The sequence below is a fragment of the Meles meles genome, chromosome 3, assembly GCF_922984935.1.
Source record: "Meles meles chromosome 3, mMelMel3.1 paternal haplotype, whole genome shotgun sequence".
NCBI lineage: Eukaryota > Metazoa > Chordata > Mammalia > Carnivora > Mustelidae > Meles > Meles meles.
In genome coordinates this window covers 145,029,911-145,057,907 of record NC_060068.1, presented here as the reverse complement: position 1 = coordinate 145,057,907, position 27,997 = coordinate 145,029,911, and the positions used below count along the sequence as shown (strand labels likewise).

The 27,997-nt window shown below is 37.8% G+C and overlaps 1 pseudogene; it reads right to left on the bottom strand.

Annotated features, from left to right (window-relative positions):
• Nucleotides 1-21,271: 21,271 nt before the first annotated feature.
• LOC123939462 lies at nucleotides 21,272-21,354 on the bottom strand (annotated as a pseudogene).
• Nucleotides 21,355-27,997: the final 6,643 nt, after the last annotated feature.

The following is a 27,997-nucleotide window of genomic DNA, read 5'->3' as shown; positions in this document are numbered from 1 at the left end:
ACTGAAATCCCAGACTGAAAAATATGTTACCTTACTTAACTCACAGTTCACCATTTATTCTTGCATCACCTTGGGCAAATCAAATATTCCCTTGGAATTTTAGTTTTCCTATCTATAAAATTTTAAAAATAACATGCAACCCATCTATATCTTACTTGTTGTGAAATGAGAGTCTTGGAAAAGTATGAACTGCTTTGGAAATGTACAACATCCCATTTTTGCCTTGTAAGTGTCCCTAATTATCTCCTGTGTCTTACTTTATTTAAGGGCAATGACAGAGTTGGATACCTTCTCTTCTCTTCCAAGTCACTAACCAGGCATTAAATGTTTAAAAAAATGAAAATCATGTTGAATTGAGTTAACTGATGCCAAGCATTTGGCATTTTATTTTAAATCTCCAGTACCCTGATCCAAGCTATTTCTAGGACTTAATTTGTGTCATAGGCTAATCAATAAACCATAGCCAGATGTTCATATTTCAGTCTTTTCTTTCAACCTGCTTCCATTATTTCCTGTGTGACCATTTTCATATCCTAATATTTCAAAAATGAATCAATATAGAGGAACCAAAATAGCCTCAAAAAATGGTGCAATTCTAGGGGATGGGGAAAATTGCATATGAAATAATATATTGCTCAAGCTCTTACTATGAACTTTTAAAAATCATGCTGTCACTTGTCATATCACCACACAATACTGGGAATTAATCTTATTTTCCTCCCATGTATATAGTTTTAAAATATTCTGCTCTAAACTTTAAGAAATACTCAAATCTGAGACCATGAAAGAATAAGATGAAAACCTGAGCCAATTCCAAACTGGTCTAGTTTGCCCACTCCTTATGTAATTGTATTTTGACCTTTCAGTTATTGAATTTTAGCCCTTTTAGCTATTGAATTTTAGCCAGCTTCAAAATGAATTGCAATTAAAGTTAATAAATAGTCTTAAAACTAGAAAAAATGGTAGTTTTGAAAAGTACATGCCAAGTAAATGAGGTTTCCAGATACCCAAAGTCCCCTGTGTGGGAACATTTTCTATCATATCTGTCCTCTGTGGCAGGTCTTAGGTAGGGAAAACATTTTCGTTCATGAAAGAAAAGAACAACCAAGATTTTTGTAAAAGTGAGAAACTTTATTATATTCACATGAAGGCTCCATACTCAGGCAGGCAAGCACATCATCTTGTCATTTGTTTACCAGAAAGGATTGCTGTTATATCATTGAGCAGGGCAGTAGGGACAAAGCTGGTGACAGCCATCATATGACTGCTACTATAATGGCAACATTCATAACACAGGATTATAGAAAATGCCTTTCACTCTCTTCTCTTGTCTCTTCCTCCCCCCTCAACTTTCCCCTCCCTAGGTTCTTCTTGAAAACCTATCCAAAGAGAAAAGAACATCAATATACAGTATTCTCGGATTATATTTCTTTCAATTTGGCTGACATCTTAACACCTCAAGCTAAGGGCTGTTCAGAATGGATAGTTGTATGAAAGGTCAGTTCTGGCAAATACTGAAATGGGACTTATCCAACAACAATAGAAATGTGATCAAGTACTGTCTGGAGGAATTAAATACTTCTCAGGATCCATTTCATATAGCAGTGTTTGGGGGCACTGTGTCATGAAGGGTGTTGTCTTTCCAATGAGAATAAAAGGCAAAGTCATGTTTTAGTTGCTTGCTTTCCTTCCCACCCTTATGCACAGTGACTGTTGCTTAGCTTGTGAAATTATCTGAGAAACAGGTTTGGTTTTGAGGGGCAGGAAGAGTCTAGGAAAAGAAATTAGAGAAAAGGTGGCTGATTCAGACAAGCCTTCAAAGCCAGAGGTGGGATAACTTGTCAGGGCAAAAATTATAACTCTTCTCAACTGGCCAATGGTACACACTGTCTTTATTCTGAGGGTGTTCAGGACTTTATGTCCAATCGAGAGGATTCACTCTGAACTGCTCTAAATTATCTGTGGGAAGAAACACATGTCCAAATTCTTCAACTAGTTTTAAGTTGCTTCAGATAGAAGAATACACGTGTGCATTTTGTCTGCATATCCCAGTTCCTTTTCAGAAAATCAAATATGTCTGAGTTTTAAGAACAGGTAATTACTAATGTTCTTGCATCTTAGCTAAACTCTAAAATTATTTTGGGCAACTGACAGCAAACCGTATTTATATAAAATTGTGTCCAGAGGAATCTTTGGGGACTCTCAGAATACAGATAGCAACCTAAAGCACAAATTGGCAAGCTTTTCTTGTAAAGAGACAGATAGGAAATATTTTAGACCTTGTAGGTTATATGGTCTCTGTTGCAAGTACTTAATTCTTCTTTGTGGCACAAAAGCAAAAATGGCATGTAAGCAAATAAGCATGACTAAACTCTAATAAAACTTATTTTGTAGTCACTGATAAAAAAAAAAGGCAAAGTCATGGTCACTGGAGGGCTTTAATTGCAAACATCTTTTCTCAAATAGAGATGAGAGCTGAATATTTATGAATGATGTAATTCTTTTTTTGTACCAGATAAGTGGTCTTAATCAATCCTAAATTGCACACTAGTTTTTTTTTGTTTGTTTGATATCATTTTGGGGGGTGAGGGGTCACCTTATATTGTTTCTAAAAGCATGATATTAAAACTTCGTGGTTTCATTAGGAATAACTGATTACAGGGCAACCCAAGGGGAAAAAAAAGAAAAGAATCAGCCTATTAACAGAGGAAAACGCTACATTTTTCTGTGATTTTCAGCCTTTTAGATTACCAGGAATTCTTCAAAGCTTCAAATAAAATTGAGGTTCTTTTACACTAGATCTAGTTTATAAGCTGGCCCAGAATGCGGCTCACCCCAGTCCTCCGGACCTCAAGTGCTTGCTGAATGGAGTGCCTCAGCAGCTGCTGTCCTGGCCTTATAGTCTAATGCTATCTCAGAGTTCCCCCAAGTGAGAACTAGGTGTCAGCACCACCTTCAGTCAACCTACTGTGTCAGAACCAATAGCAGATATAGGGCTGTCAGACCTAACAAACCCTTGATGTGTTCTGGCTTTTCACAATTTCCAGACTGAGATGAGAAACAGACCTGCCCAAACAGACCAGATAACTTAACCTAGAAAGGTTGAACTTTGAGTTTTGGGTACCTCAGTGAGAACTGGGAAATAAGAAGTGACCAGCAGATGAACTGCTTTGTCTTCATGTCCATCACAAACTGTTCTGGGTACAGTGTGCACAAAAAGAAGCCCCATGTACCTGAGTAACTAGCTCTGTGTACATGGGTGTGCATGCGCATGCATCTGTGTATGTGTTAATAAACTGTAGTCAGCTCAGAATTACAATCTAGTATTTGCTTTCCTTTCTTCCCTGCTTCACTTCTCTTTTTTCCCTTACTCTTGTTATTCCAAGATGTCACCTCCCAATTAAACCAAAGACATTAATGTTCATAAGACATTAGCTGTATTTTCAATTTCTGCATTATGGGAAAATATATGTTGCTAAACTGCATTAGATTCAATTATGTTTCCAAATGAATTAGTGCTTTACATAAGCCAGTAGAAAACAATAATGTTGAATCATGAAATTGCTACTATTTGCATGTTCTCAGCCTATACAAATGTCAATTTAATATGGTTCAACCTAATAATGTTTATACTGGAAGTAACGGATTATGGTAATTCAGAGCAGTCATGCTAACTGGGTGTAAATCAGTTCTACCCACTAACTGTTTGACACTGACCAAGTCACTTTAGGTCCCATATACCTCATTTATAACATGGGGCTAAAATCTAGGTTGTTGTGAGAATTAAATTATATAATCCATTAGGTAATTATTTAATAAATGTTAGCCATTTTTAACACAAAGTAAAGTATTTATCACATTTATGGATAATGCCTGGTTGATATAAGAATGCAAAGGTCATTTTCTCTAAATCTACTCTGAACTCCCATGTCTTCAGGCCAGGCATCCTTGGCCCTCAGGTTGGAAACAATGAACACAAAATTTATATTTATAAGTCACAAACAAAAATAAGGAAAAGCATAAGAAAAAAGTATATTTGTTAACAACTGCTATTATGCTTCCATTTCTCAATCACTAATTTCAGTTCCATTGGTTGATCTATTTTTATATATGAAAATTTGGAATCTCCAATAATTCTCTCAGATTATTATATTACTAAAGTTTTCCCAATAACTTTCAAAAATATTTAAATGACAAAATTATTTGGCTTAAAAAGGTTAAATTGAGGTGCCTGAGTGGCTCAGACAGTTAAGCTCTGCCTTCAGCTCAGGTCATAGAATTCTGGGACTGGAATTCTGGGACTGAGCCCCCAGTAAGGCTCCCCGTTCAGCAGGGAGTCTACTTCTCCCTCTGCCCCTCACCCTACTTATGCTCTCTCTCAAATAAATAAATAAAATCTTTAAAATATGTTAAATTAGGCAATTCCAAAATTTTTCAGGGCTACTTTTCTCCAATTCTAGCCTAGATTTGTTTTTACATCTCACTTTATCACTAGACTAAAAACAAAGTTGACTGGAAGTAGTAGAGTAATAGCTATCTACACGTTGAAAAGGTTCTAACTAAGGATCCTATCTGCCCGTGAGTACCTCTCACACTGTCCTAATATTTACTACCCTAAAAATTAGGATATTTTCTAATAATAATCATAGATAATATTTATATAGTTCAGGGCACCTGGGTGGCTCAACTGGTTGAGCCACCAACTCTTGATTTTGGCTCAGGTCATGATCTCAGGGTCGTGAAATGGAGCCCTGAATTAGGATCTGTGCTCAGCATGGAGTCTGCTTGAGATTCTCTCTCTCCCTTTGACTCTGCCCCTCCCTCTGATTGCTCTCTAAATAAATAAATAATCTTTAAAAATATATATTTATATAGATCAATATGGTTTTACAAAGTATCCCAAATATTATGATTTGATGCTCATAGCACACCTATGATGGCTTAGTCAAGCCTTTTTGTAGCAAATAATAGAAACCAATGTCAAACATTAAGAAAAAAAATCACCATCATCATCATCATCATCATCATCATCATCATCATCATCATTGTTTCACAAAACCCAAAGGGCAACCAGCCCCACAAATAGCTGGAACTAGAACCTGGGAAGGCCAGAACCTGAGAGTTGCAGTCTATATCTCTGGCTCTGTTTCTCTCTGTACATATTTCATTATATCCAACTTGACCATTAAGACTCCCAGTTTATTCCTCCTCTGATCAAGTGACCAGCCCAGCTGAATTATAATTACTCAGTATCAATTCCAAGTTCCCAGGAGAGTACAGCTCTAATCAGTCTAGTTTAAAAGATATCCTTTCCTGGTCCAATATTCTTTAGTCAGTAGACTGGGGCCAGGTACTGTAAACATGGCTGCCATGGCCCGCCTGTGGGCAATAGGAAATTTCAGAGCAACTGGTTTGTAATAAGTTAAACAGATAACCCCAAAATGTATCCATTATGTCTGAGGCAAGTAGAAGTGTACTGGCTTTTTCAAAATTCAATTTTTATTTTATTGTGCTAGGAACACTTACCATGAGATCTATTCTCTTAACAGGTTTTTAAATGTACTATACAGTATTATTATCTACAGGCACTATGTGGAAAAACAGATCTCTAGAACTTATTCATTTTGCATAAGTGAAACTTTATACCTGTTTTTAGAAAGCTGCCATTTCATTCTCTCTTAGCCTCTGGCAACTATCACTCCACTCTCCACTCTATGAGTCTGAATATTTTAGGTACCTCATATAAGTGGAACCATTTGGTATTTGTCCTGTTACTGGTTTATTTTACCTAACATAATGCCCTCCAGGCTCATCCATGTTGTGACATATTGCAGGATTTTCTTCATGTTTCTATTTTATAGATGAAAAACCAAAGTTCCGGAAGGTTCACTGCCCAGAGTAAAGTAGAAAAATCAGAATTTGACCCAAATATTTTCACTACAAATTCTATATTCCTTTCAGTTCTATTACATAACCAGTCTGGAAATGATGATCCTCTCTATTAAAATTTTGCAAAGAGCTGGGACGCCTGGGTGGCTTCAGTCTGTTAAATGCCTGCCTTCAGCTCAGGTCACAACCCCAGGATCCTGGGATCGAGTCCCACATCAGGCTCCTTGCTCAGCGGGGAGCCTGCTTCTTCCTCTGCCTGCTTGTGCACTCTCTCTCTCCCCCCCTGCTTGTGCACTCTCTCTCTCTCTCTGGCAAATAAATAAAATCTTTAAAAATAAAATAAAAATTTGTAAAGAGCTTAACTGGAAAGAGTAACATATCAATATACTCATGTTGATTAATGTGGGTAATCAGCTTAAGTTCTTTTCCCCACCCCCCCAAGTTTTTATTTAAATTACAGTTAGTTAACATACGGTGTGGTATTAGTTTCAGGTGTAGAACTGAGTGATTCATCACTTACATACAACACCCAGTGCACATCACAAGGGCCCTCCTTAATACCCATCACCCATTTAACCCATTCCCCCACCAACCTCCCCTCCAACAACCCTCAGTTTGTTCTCCATGGTTAAGAGTCTGGTGTATGGTTTGCCTCTCTTTTTTCCCCCTATATTCATCTGTTAAATTTCTGAAATTCTATTATGAATGAAATAATAGGGTATTTGTCTTTCTCTGACTGACTTATTTCACTTAGCATAATACTCTATAGTTCCATTCATATCATTGCAAATGGAAAGATTTCATTCTTTTTGATGGCCAAGTAATATTCCACTGTATATATACCACCTCTTCCTTATCCATTAATCAATCAGTGGACATTTGGGCTCTTTCCATAATTTGGTTATTGTTGATAATGCTTCTATAAACACTGGTGTGTATGTAACCCTCTGAATCAGTACTTTTGTATCCTTTGGATAAGTATCTAGTAGTATAATTGCTGGATTGTAGGGTAGCTCTATTTTTAATTTTTTGAGGAACCTCCATACTGTTTTCCAGAGTTTCTTCACCAGTTTGCAATCCCAAAAACAGTGTAAGAGGGTTCCTCTTTCTCTGCATCCTTGCCATCACTTGTTTGTTCCTATTGTTCATTTTAGCCATTTTGACTGGTGTGAAGTGATATCTCAGTTTTAATTTGTATTTCCCTGATGATGAGTGATGCTGAGCATCTTTTCATGTGTCTGTTAGCCATCTGTATGTACCAGTTTAGGTTCTTTAAGAGCCTAGATTTGGGACCTGAGAAAATAAATCATGATTGGTTCTCTAAGTCTGGATGATAGAAAAAAGCAGATATATCCAATGAAACTTGATTAAGGGGAGATACAAAGGGAGGAGGCAAGTGTAATAAAAAGAGTCAGTTGTAAAAAAAAAAAAAATAAGACAAGTCATCATATATTTACCACTTAATGGAACTTAGACCAAGAAAATACTAGTATCTATTGGTAACAATAGTAGTTTGTGTCTCTTTCAAACATAAAATCCCATGCTTAGGTAATGAAGAATCTACTTTATGTGTTTAAGGCATAACACCTGATTTTCATTAATTGCACTGCCTAATTCCTTTAAGCATATGCTGGGCAAAGTCTTGGTCAAAGTCAAGAAAATTTGGGGTTGAATGCTTATTTTCATCGTTGACATAGATCATACCTACTGGACTTCAAACATTAGGATAAGAGTTCTCTATAAAAATATCAAGGTGTTTTAATATATAATGCAAATGCAAAAAATATGGGTATTTGGATATATTCAGCTGATTATTTTAAATTTTTGGTTTTCAAATTTTAGAAAATCTTGTTAATATAGTCCTAATACATTTTTTTAAAAATATGGAATATTGTTTGAAACATGGAAACAGCAGCCTAAGATTTGATAAATACGATTTTGGCTGTCAGCGTTTTGTATGCCAAAACAATACTAGACTAAACTGTACCTCAGAAATTTGTAAATTCAAGGATATATGTTCATTACTATCTAAAGATTAATTGGTCCTTTAAAATCAGTGTGTTATATAAATATATATTGCTCTTCTAAAGATACAATACATATATATGATATGTATGCATACAAATATCCACATGCACATAAGAGTTGGCCAAACTCCCTTGAATACCCAGAGCTTGAACAACAAGACATCAGTCGTACATCCTTAGTGCATCTCATCTTAATCATGAGTTTAGGCTGCCCTCAAGCAATGAGGAAAGGTCAGTGTTACCCGAAAGTGGGGAAAGAATGCTGAGTGAGCCTTCTGTTCTCATTTAGGAAAGCCTGAGGGTGATTCACACAAGAAAGAATGACTGGAAGACTCTCTGAGTTGCTGGACTGAAATATTGCAGAGGCACAGATTATGAGAACAAATTTCTTTTTAAAGCCTTATACCGTAAGACTTGCTAAAAGAATGCAACTGAGCAAAAATAAATACTTCCTGGTATTATTGAGCATGTCTGAATTCAGCACATAAGAATTAGTGATGAAATTAGAAAGGAGAGTGTTATATAGAGAATCAAAAAAAAACTTTCAGATAAAAAAGAAGACTTCGTTTTTTAAAAAATGGAGCTATCAATGTATGATGGATTATGGCACATTTATTGCTGTTTAATCTAAAAACTGAAGAGCTGATCATCTAATGCTTGCCTACCCAGCATACAGATGGTTTTATAATTAACAGCTTACTTCTAATACAGCAACATGAGTAGAGGCCTACAGCTGATTTTACCAGAAATTCTTATGTAGAAACTGCTTTTAGAGTTTTCTCCTAATTATAAACATAGATAAAACTGTACACACAGACAACACAATGTGAGTTATGCATAAAAAACTGCAATATAAAAGAATGTTTTCATTTTCATTGTTTTGCTTTTTATACTCAAAAGCAATAGAAGACCCTTGACTTCACTTCTATTTCAAAGCACAATCACCACTTAACATCTGTTTTTCTGGGCAGCTGAAACTGTCTTGCTGACTGCATGACTTTGGATGAATCTTTAAAAGACCATCCAGTGATGTGCAATTTTATTTGAGACAGGTACTATCATGTCAGTTAGAGGCAACTGTGAGTAGTCCTTCCTAAATATTTCTGATGCCATTTGATAGGTGTCATTGATTTTTATGAAAACTACTGAGCACTTCCTTTGTGTACTATGTTTGGAATTACTACACAGCTCTCTTTCCTGGCCTCTGGCAGAAGCTTGTGATGTAAATAAATTCATATGGCTGACTGGAAAGGAAGAAGGTGTGTATTACTACACCCAGTACATCAAAGAGGTCTTCATGGTTTCAACAAAAATTAAGAACAGAAGTGCCTTAGAGAGATACCTCCAAGATATTTCTGCAGATCATGGCCTGCCTTGAAGAATGCTTTCTCTCTCAGTTAATACTCCTCCTTCCTGTCTCCATCTCCACCTCCATTCCAAGGATGTAGTAAAACCAGGTTAAGTATGAAAATAGTTATGAGAGAGTTTGAATAATCAGGAAAGGAAATTCGAGTAAAGGGCATGATGATATGTCCACGCCACAAACAAAATCCTAGTAACTACCTATCTATCCATCCATCTATCTATCTATCTAGAAGCCTGTAGTTACCACTTCTAAATTCTCTCAAATGGACTTTATGTCTTAAAACTTCACCTTTGACACTTTTCTTAACTATTTCCTTAACTATAACAGATTTTTAGGACACTTTGCTCAATATCGTACAGAACTGACACAGTGCATAGTCTGATTCAAGTCTCTGTGCCTAAATTAAGGTTTGTTATTTATAGAAACTTATGAATTCTCAAAATTCTATTATTACAGAAATACTTAACACAGAGGATGAAAATTTCCTAATCCTCCCACAGGAGAACCACTCTCAACATACACTGCATATCACTATTTTCCACCCAAAATATTTTTTTATATTTATGCTAGCATCTATCATTAAATTCTTCCTACAAAAGTATTCTTTGACCAAGATTTTTACCCAAAACTCGTAAGCACAAGACTATTTTCACCCTTCCCTATTCAATGTTCAAACAGAGACAACGTCTACATTCTTTCTCTTGTGCTTTTTTTCTTTCTTGATCAGATTCCTTTGTTTGATGGTGATGGAGTTCATAGCAATCTCTTGGCAGTCTCCAAAAATGCCATTCAATTTTAAACCATAGCATTCATAACTGGCATTTCTTTTTTTCATTTAGAAGAGTTTAATGAACATTCTAACAAAATTTGCTATAAAGAAAATTGCTCATAAATGAATCAAGTTCTCTCCTGATTTTCATTTAAAATAAAACATGCATAGCAAAAGATTAATTTATTAAACATTTAAAATTATGTTGAAAGGAAAAAGACTGATTTTATGACTAACAAAATTGAATAATACTCAATATAACATGAACAAATATATATTGACTAGTTTAGTGCTATTTTGATTTTTAAGTAAGAAATGCTATTACAGTTCTCTACCGAATAATGCTTCCAAAATCATACCATAGGTAAATATTTACTAAGCTTAGAATTTATCACCAAAAAGTGGAAAGTAAGCTGGACTAGAAGACTGGAGCTCTAGTATCTGTCTCTGATTCTGCTAGCAGCTATTTACATTTATGTGAAAGAGTAATTTAAGTACCAAGACTTTGGTTTCCTCATCTGTAAAATCAGAGTGTAGATTGAATTTTTTTAAAGGTCACAGGCTGTCTGTTACAGATTTTGGTGAAAGCTGTTACAGTAGGCTAGCTATATAATAACAAAATCTCCGAAATTTAGAGGCTTAACACAAGAGAAGTTTATTTACTGGTCATCACATCACCAAGTTCAATAAGCACATTCCAGGTAACTTTCTTCCATGTGTCAATTAGGGAACCGACGTTTCCTCCATCTTGTGCTCTACTGTTCCCTAAGCTTTGGATCTCTCTGCATCTGACCCACAAAAGAGTAAAGAAGAAGGAAGGAAAGTACACTCATTTCTTAAACTCCTTTACCTAGAAAGGACACCCCTATTTTCATCTATTTGTTTTCTACTGGCCAGAACTAATCACATGATCCTATTTAGATGCAAGAGGGACTGGGAAATATAGTCCTTGGCTGAGTTGCCACTTCGCAGTGACAACTCTATATTATGGAAGGTGGAACAAAAGTTCCAGTAGACAACTTCACAGCACCATCCTAATTATATAAAGATCTTGGGAAAATTCAGTTAATGACACTATATTCAAATGGCCCCTATATTCAAGCTACACCCTATGCTGCAATTGATGGAATGATTTATTTCCCAAAAAATGAAAGTTCCATAAATGCACTATAGAAGTCATGGCTTGAAATGCTATACCAGAGAATCCTAATAGGATCCTGTGTTCTGCAGCACTTTATCCACTCAAAGTAATTTCATCATTCCCAGTGGTAAAGCATCTTGACTGCATTTCCATCTCAAGCCTGAATCAGTTTCTGCCAGCCCTCTCCCTTCTTCTAGCAATGATGTCTTTCAAATTTTCCTCATGGAAGCTAGCTACAAAATTTGGGAGTCCCAGTGCAGAACAAAACAAAGCAAACAAACAAACAAACAAACAAAAAAAGCCCTATGTTCAAAAATAGAGGTGGGGGAAATGCCATTACAGGAACTAAAATACAAAGTTTTGTCATTTTCCCAATAATCTCTCTCTACTTATCATGTTGTTTTATATTTGCTACTTAATGTCATCCTAAGTAAAGAAAAACTAAAATTTTAAATTACTAGCTTGAATGTTACCATCCATATTTATACTAAGCAGTGCCAGTTCTAAATGGAAACATTTGAGTATTTAATTGATGTGGGGAATCATCATAGTTACTCAGTTTGTATTTAGTGGTTCATCCCCATAGGCCTTCTGAACTAACCAAAAGAGACAAACACAAGTCAAACATAGGAGGTAGGAAGTAGGAAAAGCCCACAGATGAAAAGTCAGTCAAAGGAGCACTCCAGGCCACAAAAATACTGGTGGTGGGAGAGAGAAGACCTTCCCAGACCATTCCCACTCCATACCCTCAGGCCCTAAGTCTGACCTTGGGAAATGGACCATGTGCAGGCACTGCATCAGGTCCCAAGCAAGGGTTCCTCCTCCAACCAACCTAGAGAAAGTCAGTCAAGTGTTTCCCCCTTCCCACTAGCCCAACTCTGGGCAGATGAATGACTCCAAGGATCTTAAAACCCCTACATCAGAGTGGGCAGGAGGCTGTACTCTGCTATGCCATTTAATGCTCCATATCATTGGCATTAGGACGGCTGCCATGATGACCCACTATGCCAGACATGGCCTGACTCCAGCTAGCCCACCTTAACGCCCATATTCAACTGTCCCATCAGAACTCACTTATAAAACACAAATTCTGAGGAAGAATTATCAAGAATTTCAGACTACAGTTGGCAAATATGGGGTCCTATGAGTACAGGGGCCTGTGCCACTGCATTGGCCACATACTCATAAAGCTAGCCCCAATCCTACTTCAAATAAATGAATTTTCAGGTACAATGTGTCTTTCCTCCAACTGTCATCCAAATAAATCCCAGGACTTCAAGTGACCTAGACTTGCCAGGGTATCTCACTCAAAGAAACACAAGCCAATAAAGTAGCCAAGTGTAATTAAGAATAATTCTACTCTTTGCTTGCAGTATGCAAAAACCAATAAAGAGAATCTAATTCATAATGGAAAGTTATAATTTTTAAACTCCTGGTTCTTATTCTCTGATCCTCCCTTATGAGACCTGCTCTAGAATCTTTTATTCTTTGCTTCTCACTTGCCATTTTGTAGCAAAAATATGTTCTCCCTGATAAAAAGCCCAGAAAAGAGGGTGCCTGGGTGGCTCAGTTGGTTAAGCTTCTGCCTTCGGGTCAGGTCATGATCCCAGGGTCCTGATTCTCCCTCTTCTTCTGCCTCCCCCCCCCCCCCCCGCTTGTGCTCTCTCACTCTCTCTCTCTCAAATAAATAAATAAAATCTTTAAAAAAAAAAAAAAAAGGCCATAAGGGCTTTTGCTCTACTCTCCACCATCCCCATTCCCAGATCTTAGGTAAATCAACTCAGCCTCTTGGCTTTCTCTTTAAATTTTTTTTCTCTCCTTTGCCCATCACTAAGGTTCTCTACCCCAAAGGAAAGCCCAGAATCTGACGCAGAGGGCAAGAATCTTTTCCTCTGATGAGAATGAAAGGAGGGAACAGACTATAAATATACATTTAGCAATGTTTTATGCCCCAATTACATTAATAATTTTATTTCTGTTACAAAATCAAGGGCCTATTCACTCATATTGATTTCATTTTTCCCCTAGAATAGCTCTTGATGCTGTACCTCTCAGTTTAAAAGTGGCTTTCCCTCTATGGTATAGAAGCAAAAAACAGGAATACCTGCTCCCCTTGGGACACTGAATGAAACACTTAAGCTTAGCCTTCCATTTTTCTCTACAGGGTATATATACTATGATTTGGGCCAATCCAACACTCTGAGGATTGGACTCTTTCTCAGTTCTGTGAATTAATGGCTAGGTTATGTATAAATTGGTAATATTAACTGATCTTAAGAGAATATGTGTCAAAGAAAAGAGGGTAGCCTACATGAAAATGTCTCCTTGTAGAAGACTTTGGAATATGCATAGTTGATCATGGTTTTCTGAATTTAGGTAAAATATCTCTAAGCAACTTCTTCCTATTTTCCAATGATACATATCTGATTACTAGTTTGACCCCCCAAATACATTGATTCAGGAGGAAGGAAGTAGCCCCCAAGGTTACAGGACACAAAAAGTTATGGTCATTGGGGAGGGAAGTCCTATTAAAATTAGAATTTTGGCATTCTGGATCATATATCAGCTTTTTTTTGGATCAGGATAGTGTGAATCTGTTATGGAAATCTGGATCATTTCAGAGTATATGAAATTGAATAGATTATTAACATGTCAAATGGAGAACACAACTTGCAATACAGTGGCCCATTAGTCAACATCTCTATCTGAATGGCACTCAATACCTTAGCAATACGTGAAATTAAATGACTAAAAACTAACCATCAGATGGTAATAAAAATTAAAGAGACTGGGTATGTGAAAGTCTTGAGCACAGGGGCACCTGCATGGCTCAGTCATTAAGTGTCTGCCTTAGGCTCAGGTATTAGTCCCAGGGTCCTGGGGCCGAGCCTCACATATGGCTCCCTGCTCTGCAGCAGGCCTGCTTCTCCTTCTCCCACTCCCCCTGCTTGTATTCCCTCTCTCACTGTGTCTCTTTCTTTATTTATTTTATTAAATAAATAAAAATTTCTTAAAAAGTCTTGAGCACAAATTCTGACTCATAAAGTCACTTGAAGTTTTTTGTATGAATACATTTTTCTATTTATCCCTTTACAATGAATTGTTTCAGTTTGTTGTCATTAAAATATAAGGATCATTGTGTTTAATTTGTGTTTCTAAAGGAAGGAGAAAAAAACATACCATGTGTTGTGCTCTAACCAGGGAAAGGAAATCTTCTCTAAAGTTCTGATTATGTTAAAAAATTACAGAACCTCAGAGGGGGTGGAAGCATGATGGTGGAGTAATAGGAGACTGAAATATCATCAGGTCCTAGGAGTTCAGCTACATAGTTATCAAACCATTCTGAACACCTACAGACTCAGAAGATAGAAGAGAAGAAGAGCAGCAATTCTAGGAACAGAAAAGCGACCACTTTCCAGAAGGTAGGACATGAATTTGAAGTGACAGGAAGATAGACCATGGGGGTAGGGCCAGCTCCTGGCAAATGAGAGAGCAGCAAAGCATGAAATCAGAACTTTTAGAAGTCTGCTCTACTGAGGGACATTGCTCCAGAGGTTAAGCGGGGCAGGGGGGGGGGAGGGGGAGTAGCCCTCATGGGCACAGTGTGGTCTCAGGACCCAAGGGGTCACAGAAAGACCCGGGCTGTCTGAGTGTGGCAGAACTCCCAGGTATTGGAATGGGGTAGCTGGCTCCAGAGACGGAGCCAATAAATGGACTCTCAGCTCAGGCTTACCTTAAACCATGACCCAAGGCACAGTCAAACCACTACTCTTTGAGCAGGGACCCCACAAGTGGCAGATCCAGGAAGATCTCCTCCTTCCTCTTCTGGGAAGAGTGGTGCGGGAGCACACAGCAGGAATCTGCTGGATTTGGAGACTCCAAACGGGACCACGCACCAGAGATAGGGACACTTGATCACAGGCTGGGTGAGCTCAGAGTGCAGCCGGAGACAAGGGAGATGCTTTTCTCTGAGATCGCACTGAGGAATGGGGTCACCAGCTCTTGGCTCCCACCAGCCAGAGATTTGGAGGCTGCCATCCTCATTCCCATCTTCCAAAGCTCTACGGAAAGTGTTCAGGCAACAAAAGTTACAGAGAGCCATCTGGAGCAGATTACTTAGCCTGGCCCCTGGCAAGGGTCATGCAATTCTGCCTCCAGCAAAGACATTTGAGAATCACTGCAACAGGTCCCTCCCCCAAAAGATCAGCAAGAACATCCCACTAAGAACTAGTTCATTAATAAATGAGAGCTGTGGAACTCCAGAGCTAGGGGAAATAAACACAGAATTCACGGCTTTTTTCCCATGATCCTTTAGTCTTTTAAAGTTAAATTTTTTTGATTTTTTTCTTATTCTATTTAAAAAATTTTTTTCTCTTTCCTATTTTAATGCTTTTTAACTATTTTAACTTATAAATACCTTTTTAAAAAATATTTTTAAATTTTCATTGTTACAGTCATATTTTATCCCTTCCTTGTATTTAACCTTTTGTATACATATATGGTCTTTTTTAATTTGAATTTGGTATACAATTTCTTCTACTACATCAAAATATACCCTAATTCTAGCACATGGCTTTTTCTAGTCTCCAGCCTGATTACACTCTTTCTTCTTTTTTTTCTTTTTCCAACCAACTTATCGACTCCTTTTAGAATCTTTTTAAATTTTCATGTTTACTGATATTCCATCCCTTCATTGTGTTTACCCTTATATATATATATATATATATATATATATATATATATAAGTTTTTCTTTCTTTAAAATTTTGGGAGGTAGCTTCTTCTAAGAGGCCAGAATACACCAAAAATCAACAAATATCATGAAAATGTCTATGCTACCTAAAGCAATCTACACATTTAACACAATCCCTATCAAAATTTCTTTTTTTCAAAGAAATGGAACAAATAATCCTAAAATTTATATGGAAACAGAAAAGACCCCAAATAGCCAGAGGAATATTGAAAAAGAAAGCCAAAGTTGGTGGAATCACAATTCCAGACCTCAAACTCTACTAGAAAGGTGTAATCATCAAGACAATACAGTACATATAGCACAAAAACATAAATGTAGATCAGTAGAACAGATTAGAAAGCCCAGAAGTAGACCCTCAACCATATGGTCAATACAGCAGGAAAGAATGTGCAATGGAAAAAAGACAGTCTCTTCAACAAATGGTGTTGGGAAAATTGGACAGCCAATGCACAAGAATGAAACTAGACCATTTCCTTACACCACACACAAAAATAGCCTCAAAATGGATGAAAGACCTCAATATGAGACAGGAATCCATCAAAATCCTTGAGAAGAACACAAACAGCAACCTCTTCGACCTCAGCTGTACCGACTTATTCCTAGAAATATTGCCAAAGGCAAGGAAAGCAAGGGCAAAAATGAACTATTGGGATTTCATCAAGATCAAAAGCTTTTGCACAGCAAAGGAAACAGTCAAAAAACCAAAAGACAACCACATAATGAGAGAAGATATTTGCAAATAACATATCAGATAAAGGGCTAGTATCCAAAATCTATAAAGAACTTATCAAACTCAACATCCAAAGAACACAGGATCCAATCAAGAAAAGGGCAGAAGACATGAACAGACATTTCTGCAAAGAAGACATCCAAATGGCCAAAAGACACATGAAAAAATGCTCAGCTTCACTCACCATCAGGGAAGTACAAATCAAAACTACAGTGAGACATCACCTCACACATCAGAATGGCTAAAATTAACAAGTCAGGAAATGACAGATGTTGGCGAGGATGCAGAGAAAACGCAATTCTCCTACCCTGTTGGTGGGAATGCAAGCTGGTGCAGCCACTCTGGAAAACAGTATGGAGTTTCCTCCAAAAGTTAAAAATAGTGCTACCCTACTACCTAGCAATCATACTTCGGGGTATTTACTCTATAGATACAAATGCAGGGATCCAAAGGAGCACATGCACCCAGCAATGTCCACAATAGCTAAATTACAGAAAGAACTTAGATGTCCATCAACAGATGAATGGATAACGAAGATGTGGTATATATATATACACAACAGAATACTATGCAGCCATCAAAAGAAATGAAATCTTGCCATTTGCAATGACGTGGATGGAACTAGAGGGTATTGTGCTAAATGAAAAGTCAATCAGAGAAAGAGATTTATCATATTATCTCACTGATACGAGGAATTTGAGAGGAAGGGCAGGGGGTTGTGGGTTGTGTGGCATAGGGAAGGAAAAAATGAAACAAAATAGGATCGGAAGGGAGACATACCATAAGAGACTCTTAATCTCAGGAAACGAACTAAGGGTTGCTGGGATAGGGTGGCTGGATTATGGACATTCAGGAGGATATGTGCTATGGTGAGTGCTGTGAAATGTGTAAGCCTGATGATTCACAGACCTTTATTCCTGGGACAAATAACGCATTATATTTTAATATAAAAAAATTACAGAGCTTCTGCTAGGTTTTTTTCCCTCTACTGTTAAATTTTAGACACCTGTGGTAGAAAGGCTTTTAGGTTAGGAGAGCTTCTTAAATGTATGCTGTGAAATGGTAGTTTCCCACAATAGAAAATCTTTTGTGTTAAAACATACTCAATTACATTGTCTAGTTTAGAGTAGCAGACCAAAAACAAAAGCAGATTGCCTAAAAATTAATAGGAATTTTGGGGGCTGGAGGCTAGCAGATAGAGAGGACCAGAGACAAAAAAATGGAGGCAGCCAAAACTTAAGGAGGTCATATGTATAGCAAAAATTATGTGAAGGTAGGAAATTGATAATGAATGTTAGAACAATGATGGTTAATACTCCATTTCTTTTTTGTCTCCATAATTATACCATGTATCACTCTATTACTGTCTAGTTTGGGATGCTATAACAAATTACCATAGACTGGGTGGCTTAAATAACAAACACTTATTTTTTATGGTTCTGGAGGCTGAAAGTCCAAAATCAGGAAGCCAGTATAATTGGGTTCTTGGTGAGGCTTCTCTTCCTGGTTATGTCTATAAGAGGCTTACCCTTGGTGTGCATATGCAAAGAGGAAGCAAACTCCCTTTTGTTTCTTCTTAAAAGGGCACTAATCTCATTATGAGAGCTTCACCCTCATTGCCTCCTAAAGGTCCTATCTCTAAACACCATAACATAACATTAGGGGTTAAGGTTTCAAAATGTGAAGCTGGGTAGAATACAAACACTCAGTTCACAGCAAATACGCTCAAAGTAAAAGTCTGCCACATGCTCAGCCTTGTGTTATTGGCAGTTTGGAGAACTGAAATAAGCAGAGCAGGGTCCAATATGGGCCAAAGAGCTATGAAGAAGAGAGAAGCAGTCACATAAGGTAAGATTTCAGAGCAGAGACTAGGAATAATAATAAACAGCAACCCCAGGAATCCTTAGAGATTGGGGAGATAAGGAATGCAGTTGAGGATGGTAGCTTCCCAGTTGGCACTGAGGCTGGGCTTGTGATCTCAGTAATCTGGGAGAGTTGGAAATAATTAGGCATTTGATATTTGGATCACATGTGTGGGGCTCAACACCCCAAAATGCCTAATGGTGATGATGGAAGTAACAAAGTCACAGCCACCAACCCAGCTGTGTTCTCCTCCCTCTGGGCACTTTAGTTGTAAAACCACAAACCACAACCTGCACAGACTTATCTATGAAATTGAAAGAGATAATCCTGGCCTATCCAAACAAATGCATACTTTAATCAATCATCTTTCCAATATGCACAACTGTAAAAATTATTCATACCGCTTTATTTTCCAAGAATTCACCTGCACAGACACACTTGTGTGTTTTGTAACAGCATTCTGAAGAGTTTATCTACGTTGAATTTTTAGGAAATTTTTTGTTAGTATGCTCATTTCCTTAAAACTTTTTATTCCTGCAAACATCTCCCTTCTGTTATTTTTTTTAAATTTTAATTCTAGTATAGTTAACATAATGTTGTGTTAGTTTCAGGTATACAATATGGTGATTTAACAATTTTATGCATTACTCAGTGTTCATCATGATAAGCATACTCTTAATCCCGCTCACCTACTTCATCCATCCCCCTACCAACCCCTGCTCTGGTAACCATCAGTTTGTTCTCTATAGTTAAGAGTCTGTTTATTGGTTCATCTCTTTTCTTCTTTTTTGTTTCTTAAATTCCACACGTGAGTGAAATCATCTGGTATTTGTCTTTCTCTGACTATTATTAGCTTTATACCCTCTAGGTCCATCCATATTATTGCAAATGGCAAGATTTAAGTCTTCTTTATGACTGAGTATACACCGAGTCCAGTGTATGTATGTGAGTGTGTTTGGATGTGTGTGTAACTTCTTTATTCACTCATTTATCCATGGGTACTTGGGTTGCTTCTATAACTTGACTATTGTAAATATTCCTGCAATAAACATAGGGGTTTATATATCTTTTCAAATTAGAAAACATCATCCTTCTTAACTTGCATCTACAAATGTTGCTTTAACCATGACAGTGCACATTTTATAATGTGTTACCAAAACTGAAGAGTCCCATGTATCTAACTTTATCTCCGTTCTCCTGCCTAAGCCTCTAAGTTTACAATCTTCTCACTTTTATCATTAATTAAATTATTATCAAGGCCTCTGTCTTTCCACTTCATTGGCTACTTTCTCAACATCCAATATGTCCTCCTTTCACCATGCATGATTCTAGATGTGTAGATAACAGCTCAGGTGAAAACCCAATCCTCTTAAATAAAAACAAAAAGCACTGTCACTATTCTCCTCTGAATAACATGAAAATCCTTTCATTTGATCTTTGGGGGGGTAGCTGCCTTTTTTTTTTTTTTTTTTTGAGGGAATGAAGAGTAGGAGAGCTCTGTTTTTAAAAAGGGACAATGTTCGGTGAAAGGGAAACTCCTATGACAAAAAAAAATTAAGAATTGCTCATGTCATGTAGTAAAAAATTCTTTAAAGACAATCTACATGTCTACATCTTCAAAAAACATCTTAGAAGAACGTGGAAATTTTTGGTATTCCAATTCTCAACTCTGACATTTAAATTGCTTTCTCTAAAAAAAAAAAACCCACTTGATGGAAAGACAAAGCGTTATTGTTGTTAATTTGCCAAAGAGATAAATTAGAATATGAAACATGGAATTACTATATAACCATATGGTAACATCATTATTTTTAGTTTCTTATTATTTTCATCCTTGTTTATCCTAAATTTCTATCTTAAATACAGATCGTTGTCTGCATTAAATCTCTACCTTCACTTAGTCTTAGCAGTTTCCTCTGAAAATCCAGTCATGTGAGATTTCTAAAATTTATTTATTACCAACTTAAAAGCAAAACAATTAATAACCAAATATCTACCTGCTTGTCCTCAGCTGAAATGCTTCTGTGCACATTCATACACACACACACACACACAGTCCCTTCCATCATTTTCTTTATCCCCTCCCCTCAAGGCTTGCTCCTTATGCAATGGGAAGTAAGAGTAGTCTGTGACAAGTTGTAAGTAAGTTATTTAACAAATCATACTTTCTGGCTTTTTGTACTATAGGCTTTGCTAGGCTAATTGTACAAATTAATAACAACTTTGCATTGTCTTGGCAAAATGGAAACAGCTATAAGGTATAAATGTGTATTAAAATTCTTACCAGGTTGTTTTGTGAGATTAAGAGTCATTTATGGTTTGTCTCCCTCCCAATCCCATCTTGTTTCATTTATTCTTCTCCTATCCCCCTAGCCCCCCATGTTGCTTCTCCATGTCCTGACTATGGACTCTGAAAAACAACCTGAGGGTTTTGAAGGGTCAGGGGTGGGAGGTTGGGGGAACAGGTGGTGGGTAATGGGGAGGGCACGTTCTGCATGGAGCACTGTGTGTTGTGCAAAAAGAATGAATACTGTTACGCTGAAAAAATAAATAAAATGGAAGAAAATAAAAACTGGAAAAAAAAAATTCTTACCAGGGCACCTGGGTGGCTCAATGGGTTAAAGCCTCTGCCTTCAGCTCAGTTCATGGTCTCAGGGTCCTGGGATCCAGCCCCACATCAGGCTCTCTGCTCAGCGGGGAATCTGTTTCCTCCTCTCTCTCTGCCTGTCTCTCTGACTACTTGTAATCTCTATCAATTAGCAATAATCGCGCCTCGGATAAACCTCACTGGCTATGATACTGCCACTGCGCAAAGTTTGTTGTAATCTCTATCAAATAAATAAAATTCTCACCAAAATAAAAAAAATTCTCACCAAAACATTACATCTTAAATTAAAACATGACCTCACACAAGCACATATATAAATACACCTGCTTCTGGGATTCACAATACAGGACTGGATATATGCTTGTTACTTCTTTTTTCTTTAACATTTTCACATCATATGAGATATTGTATTATAATTATTTATTTAAATGTTTTTTTTCCTCAAACAGGCTTCAGAAGCAAGACCATTTACATAATTTGAAGGCCCAGTGCAAATGAAAATGTGGGGCTCCTTGTTCAAAAATCTTTTAAAACTTCAAGACAGTGATACCTGAGTATTAAGCCAAGCATTGGGTCTTCTGAGAATAGGACCCTGCACCACTATAAATGTTGCACACCCATAAGGCCAACCCTGCTTACAACCCTCTCTTAATTCATATTTGTAACACCCAAGCTTATTGCAGTGTCTGAGAGCAAGCACTCAGTAAATGAATGCTGGAAGACTAAATCAATAAGTAGTAAGGCCCTAGAATTGTACAGTATTCTATAAAGAAAGGCACAACTCATTTGCAATAAAAAATAAAAATTTGCTCTTGTGGTAGAATTATTTTACTTGGAATTTCTGATGAGATGAGGGGGTTAATTAATCAATTAAAAAGTGTTTGTTACCCTCATGTACACAGACCTCTTTCCTACATATTTCAGAGACTCTTAAAAACTTAAAAGCCATAAAGGAAGATGTCAATGGATGCCAATATCCAAGAGACCAGATTCTGATATGTTATTAGGAAATTGGAAGGCTGAGAGCAAGGATGTACTTCTTTCCACATGTGGTCCCCTTCTCATCACCACAACCTTCCCATTCACAGCCCCATCTATATGTACACTTCACAGTATAATATTCCACCTTCACTTTCTTGTCCTGTCTATTTATTCCTCTACGTTCCATACTATAAGCCCAGTGGTTTTTCACATTCCAAAAGAGAACTTAACTCTTCAGCTGGAATTTTTTTTGGATATTTATGTATACATGACTTAAGATTTGCAAGTCTAACCTATGTGATGTACCAGTTGAGATTCTTGATTAGAATAACATTGTATGGGGCGCCTGGGTGGCTCAGTGGGTTAAAGCCTCTGCCTTCAGCTCAGGTCATGATCCCAGGGTCCTGGGATCGAGCCCCACATCTGGCTCTCTGCTCCTCGGAGAGCCTGCTTCCTCCTCTCTCTGTCTGCCTCCCTGCCTACCTGTGATCTGTCTCTCTCTCTGTCAAATAAATAAATAAAATCTTTTAAAAAAATTTAAAAAAAAAAGAATAACATTGTACAACATTGTCCACTTGAAACAGTTGCTTCTCAGCAAAGGGATAACTCAGGTAGAGACCTTCAGCCCAGATGCCCATCAAAGCCACCACCTGGATGAGAGAACAAGCTTACAAAAATAAGAACCATCTCCCTCCCTACCCCCCCACAGCATCTTCTAGATCAGAATCTACACAGAACTTCCTAGGCTTTTCCAAAATGGTCAATTATTTTTATTTTCTTTTAATATGTCCCCATTCTGAGTTTTTTACTTTGGGCCAAGACATAAACTGGCATTGGACAAACTTAAATATGATAAGAAAAGCTGGTCTCATGACATTTATGACCTGATGGGGAAGATAAAATACTAGAAATTTCATAGGAAATCATCTAAGGTTTCCAGTCCAGATTTGCTGACTTGAGAGTATTCTGGATTTAGAGAAATATCCCTCTCAGGTGCTTTCAAAGACCTGAGCACCAAATCTTTTGATGTCATCTTATCACTTGCCTAGATCAGATCCTGTTCAGGTTCCAAATCTCCAACCCATACTGGATGGCTCCAAAGACAGGTCTGTGCTGAGCAGTCCTGCAATCTAAATGGATAGCCTGCCACTGCAATCTTCTTGAGTGATATTTTCTTGGTCACATTTGTGAGAAATAGTCTAGCTGGGAGGAATAACAGAGTAACCACATAAAGCTAAACTTGGAAGAAATGTTATTAGAGAGGGAATTTCAAAGACCTGGAAGAACTTCCATAAGGCCCTTAGTAAGTAGAATTTGTAAAGACTGCAACCCACAACTCTGTATTTGTGCTGCAAATTTTCACCTGTTTAAAGCAAATGTTCAGACAGACATTGCTCTCTTGGCTCCTTTCTCCACTTGCATGGAACCCTCTTTTTTATGCTCCATATCAGCCCTTCCTTGACATTCTTTTCATTTATTTTCATCCTAAGCAAACTGATGGGTAAATACCCCAAGGGATTCGAAGCATCTCTGCCTTCATAGAAAAGGGCCTGAGCAACTCTTATTTATTATTAGATAAAATCAATTGTCTAACTTTTCTTTTGGTATTCTTACCATATGATTGCCAAAATTATAAAATTCAAAATTATATAGTTCAAAATTATATAGTTAATGAAACTAAACCAAATGCACTAAAATGCTGAGTCAGAACTACTTTGACATCTATCAAATATTTCAGTAACTACTCATGTGGCTTCAGTAAGGTTTCTAGCTTGCAAATAAAGTGGGTTGTTTTTTTTTTTGAACAGTTTTCAGATTCAGATCTACTGATCTATCTTGTTTATTCCTGCTGAGATGTTGATTTTTGCAAGTCACTGGGTATCTTCTCCCATCATGATAACTTTAAAAATGCATACACATCTCTGTCTACAAGGCAGATGGATGATCTTATCTCTCCTTTTCAATTCAGCTATTTAAAAATTATGTTAATGTAATATCTCTAACTGCAAAAGTCCACTTATATCCAAGTTCAAAAAATTAGACCCAGGCCTAGTTTGAAGGTCCTAACTACTGGTAATATAAAATTTTCCCAAAGTATATTTATAAGTCAAAACTGCTTTACCTGTCCTCTCGTCAGCAGGCTATGAGTCTACTGGTTCTTTTCCAAGACATGTGATTGAGTCATACATTCATCCTAGGCACTCCCAGGCAGGCATACAACCTACATTCCTTTTCAAGAAGAAGATACATGTGCTCACAAGTTACCGAAATGGGCATGCCAATCACTTAGAATTTCAACCTTCACTTTTAATGGCTGCTAAAATGTAAAGGGTCCCAAACCATTTTGGGGAGTAGGATTTGGCTTATTTACATAATGAAATATATATAATATCTACGATTTATGCACACATGCACACACACACACCTGTGTACATATAGGTTGTGTGAATATACATATGTTTGGGATAGCTCTTGGATGGGATAGCCCATCTTAAGGGAAAGAAGTCATATTTTTGTACCCTGGGTCAGTCTTCTGGAGAGGAGAATCATCTCCCATGAAAGAGGGTTGCCATTTGGCCAAGGGCAAACCTCCAGAGGAGGAAGCTGTGAGCCATTAGGCAGCCAACATTAACAGCAGCTAGGAGTAAGTATACCTTTCTTTAAAGAGGTTCTACATAGGGGCGCCTGGGTGGCTCAGTGGATTAAGCCACTGCCTTCGGCTCAGGTCATGATCTCAGGGTCCTGGGATCGAGCCCCACATCGGGCTCTCTGCTCCACGGGGAGCCTGCTTCCTCCTCTCTCTCTGCCTGCCTCTCTGCCTACTTGTGATCTCTCTCTCTGTCAAATAAATAAATAAAATCTTTAAAAAAAAAAAAGAGGTTCTACATAGGACACCAACATCCACCATAGTCTACCCCTCACACTGCTCAGACCCACTTGATTCTCACATTAAGTTTACTCCTTCCAGGCATAGCTTCTCCAATATGTAGATCACTTACAAATTAAGGAAAGACTGCTTATAATCAACTGCTTATAATCAACTGACTGCCACAGTTGACTCCAAGGTTGTAACTGATATTCTTTATCTCCCTCCTCCACCACCATGACAGATTTCCTCTATAGACATCTGTGACAAACTAGGTGGTTTTACTGGTGGGCCCTCATCCTTGAGAATCTAAGTCCTAGTGACCATCTCCCTGTCAGGCTGGGGGTGCTATGGTTACATCTACATTTAAAACTGAACATGGGAAAATCAAAAGATGCCAAAATGGATCAACTTAGTGACAAAAGCATTCTCAATGCCCCCATAATGTAGCAGCAGCCCTACTTCCTCATGATAACTGGGGTCAATCATCCTACTATTACATAACTATAATCTTAGCTTGCTGGTCTACTGGCATGAAAAGCCCCAAAATGACCATGCACCAAATGTTTATAGTGATTTTTACTATGTCTTCCAGAGGAAGAATTCTCCATCTAAAAACCAGAACACCCAGATCCACAGAATTTATAGTTGCAGGAATGAGAAGCACAAATTCCCCAAATGGGTCAATAGAAGTAATGATGAGTACACCCACTTTTACTTCCACCCCTTTGTTCTCAGATACATAAAACAGCATATGATAGGCATTGGTTTAACATGTACATCACATCCCAAAGGATGGTACCCCATCCACATAGGATGTCACCCTCAACTTGATACCTCAGCTGAGTAGAGGCAATTCCACTGCTCTACCAAGCCATCCAGTTTGGGAATGGTGTGGTAGGTGATAGGTGGTAGGATTAGTGGATTCTATGGTCAGATGATTACCATCACACCTGCCCTGCCATAAACTTGATTCCTTTGTTCAAGGAAATATTATATGAGATCCTATGTCAATAGATTACTTTGTGAACAACTGGGTAGTGATGCTAGCCAAGGCAGGAAAGGTCAATCTACACTGGAATACAAGACAATCCTGTCCAGAATGAATCATTATTCCTTTTAGGGTAAAAGAGAGATCAAAGTAAAAACTTTCCCCCAAATAGCTGCTTGGTCTTCTTGAGAAATGGTACCTTAGTAGGGACTCAGCATTGGTCTTGGTAGCTAATAGAGTGGATATTAGTAAAAGCAGTTGTTTGATCGGCCTTTGCAAATGAAAGAGAACGCATGTTGTCGGGCCCATTCAAAGCCTCCCTCTCTTTGGCCTCCAACTGTGAACACTCCATTCAGAAGCCCATTACATAAGCCCTGGATGTGACTGAGAAGGGAGGAAGGCTGATATATCTATCTTGTCCACACTATAGTTGTTGTTTAGTACCTTAGTACGAAGTACTAAACGATTAGTTGTTTAGTGCCTCTTCTGCATTAACCATAAAGTTCCCATAAAGTAACCATAAAGTTAGAGTTTCTGCCCTTTTCTAAAGTTCTGACCGTATGCCCCTTCCCCAGACATCATAATCATTGATCTTCCAATCTTGTTACTATCAAGCTTCTGACCAATCAACTAAATCATTTACCACTTCCCTGAGTTTACATATGTCCAACTAGCTAAACTATTCACCATCACTCATGTGTCAGGGGATATCTTATCTCAGGCCACCTTCTACTCCAACAAAGTAACACGGCCAAATCACTATACCACTGAACAACTGCCCATTGGAAGGATTCCCTCTCACCACTATTATATATCCTTGCATGTGACTGTAGTAGAGCAATAGTCCATTTCTAGTTTATGACCACATATCAAATTGAATTATCTGTAAATCAAACCCAGGGTTTTGCTTCTCATTAGCCATTTGTAAGAGAGCCCCAGAGGCTGTACCTATGAGCTGAGGGAGAGGCACTGGTGAAACATTTTTCTGTGACATGAGTGCATCATACAGCTTACTTTTGCTCCCTAGAATTCCTCGAGCCCCAACCTGGATCTACCACTTTCATTTTACAATGGATTGATGTTGGGCCCAAACTTACTACTTGGTGGGCTAATAGTATCCAGCTCATAATGAGAAGTTATGTCTGAATGGTCACTTGGTATCACATGATTAGATGCTCAACTTCTACAGCATTCCAGGATCTGTTTTTCAAATCGGAAATAATTCTATTACAAATTGCATGACCCTTTGCTGAAATTCCCTTATTGGGTCTATCCAGGTGTGCCAGATAGTGCTTTTCTCTAGTAGACATACCTCTGGCACCAGAGGGTCTGCCAGACCATATCACTCAAGAGTAGGACTGCTTGTTGCACAGCCTGAACTTGCTGCAGAGTCCTTTCTTGCTCTGAGATCCACTCCAAACAGCCTTTCACTCAAAAAATGGATGACAGCAATACTCCCAAGTACAGAATGCTGCCTCCAAAGCCCAAACAGTCCTACCAAGGAATGTGCTTCTTTTTTACTGTTAGGAGTGTATGGTGCAACAATTCGTCTTTTACATTCAATGAAAATGCTCCAACATGCCTCACAACACTGGAACCTATAAAGATGTCACTAATGTGACAGGTCCCTGAATCATTTTAGAATTCACCTCTCCCTCAGGAGTACATGTATCTTACAAAGGCATACATTTACCATTTCTTGCTCATCAGACCTAATTAATAAGATATCGTCAAGAAAGTGGACCAGTGCAGTGTTCTGCACAATGTCCAAATAACACAGCTCTCTTTAGTCTTACATTGTGACAATGAGAGGAAAATGAGCATAGCCCTGGGATAAGACTGCAAATGTATATTGCTGTCCATTCCTGTGAATAGGAACTGCTTCTGATTCTCATTTTTAATGGATATTAAAAGCAAATATTTGCCAGCTCAATAGTTTTATACCACATAAAGAGGCTGTGTTATTCTGCTCTAATGAAGATACCAGATTTGGCACAGCAGCTGCAATTAGTTG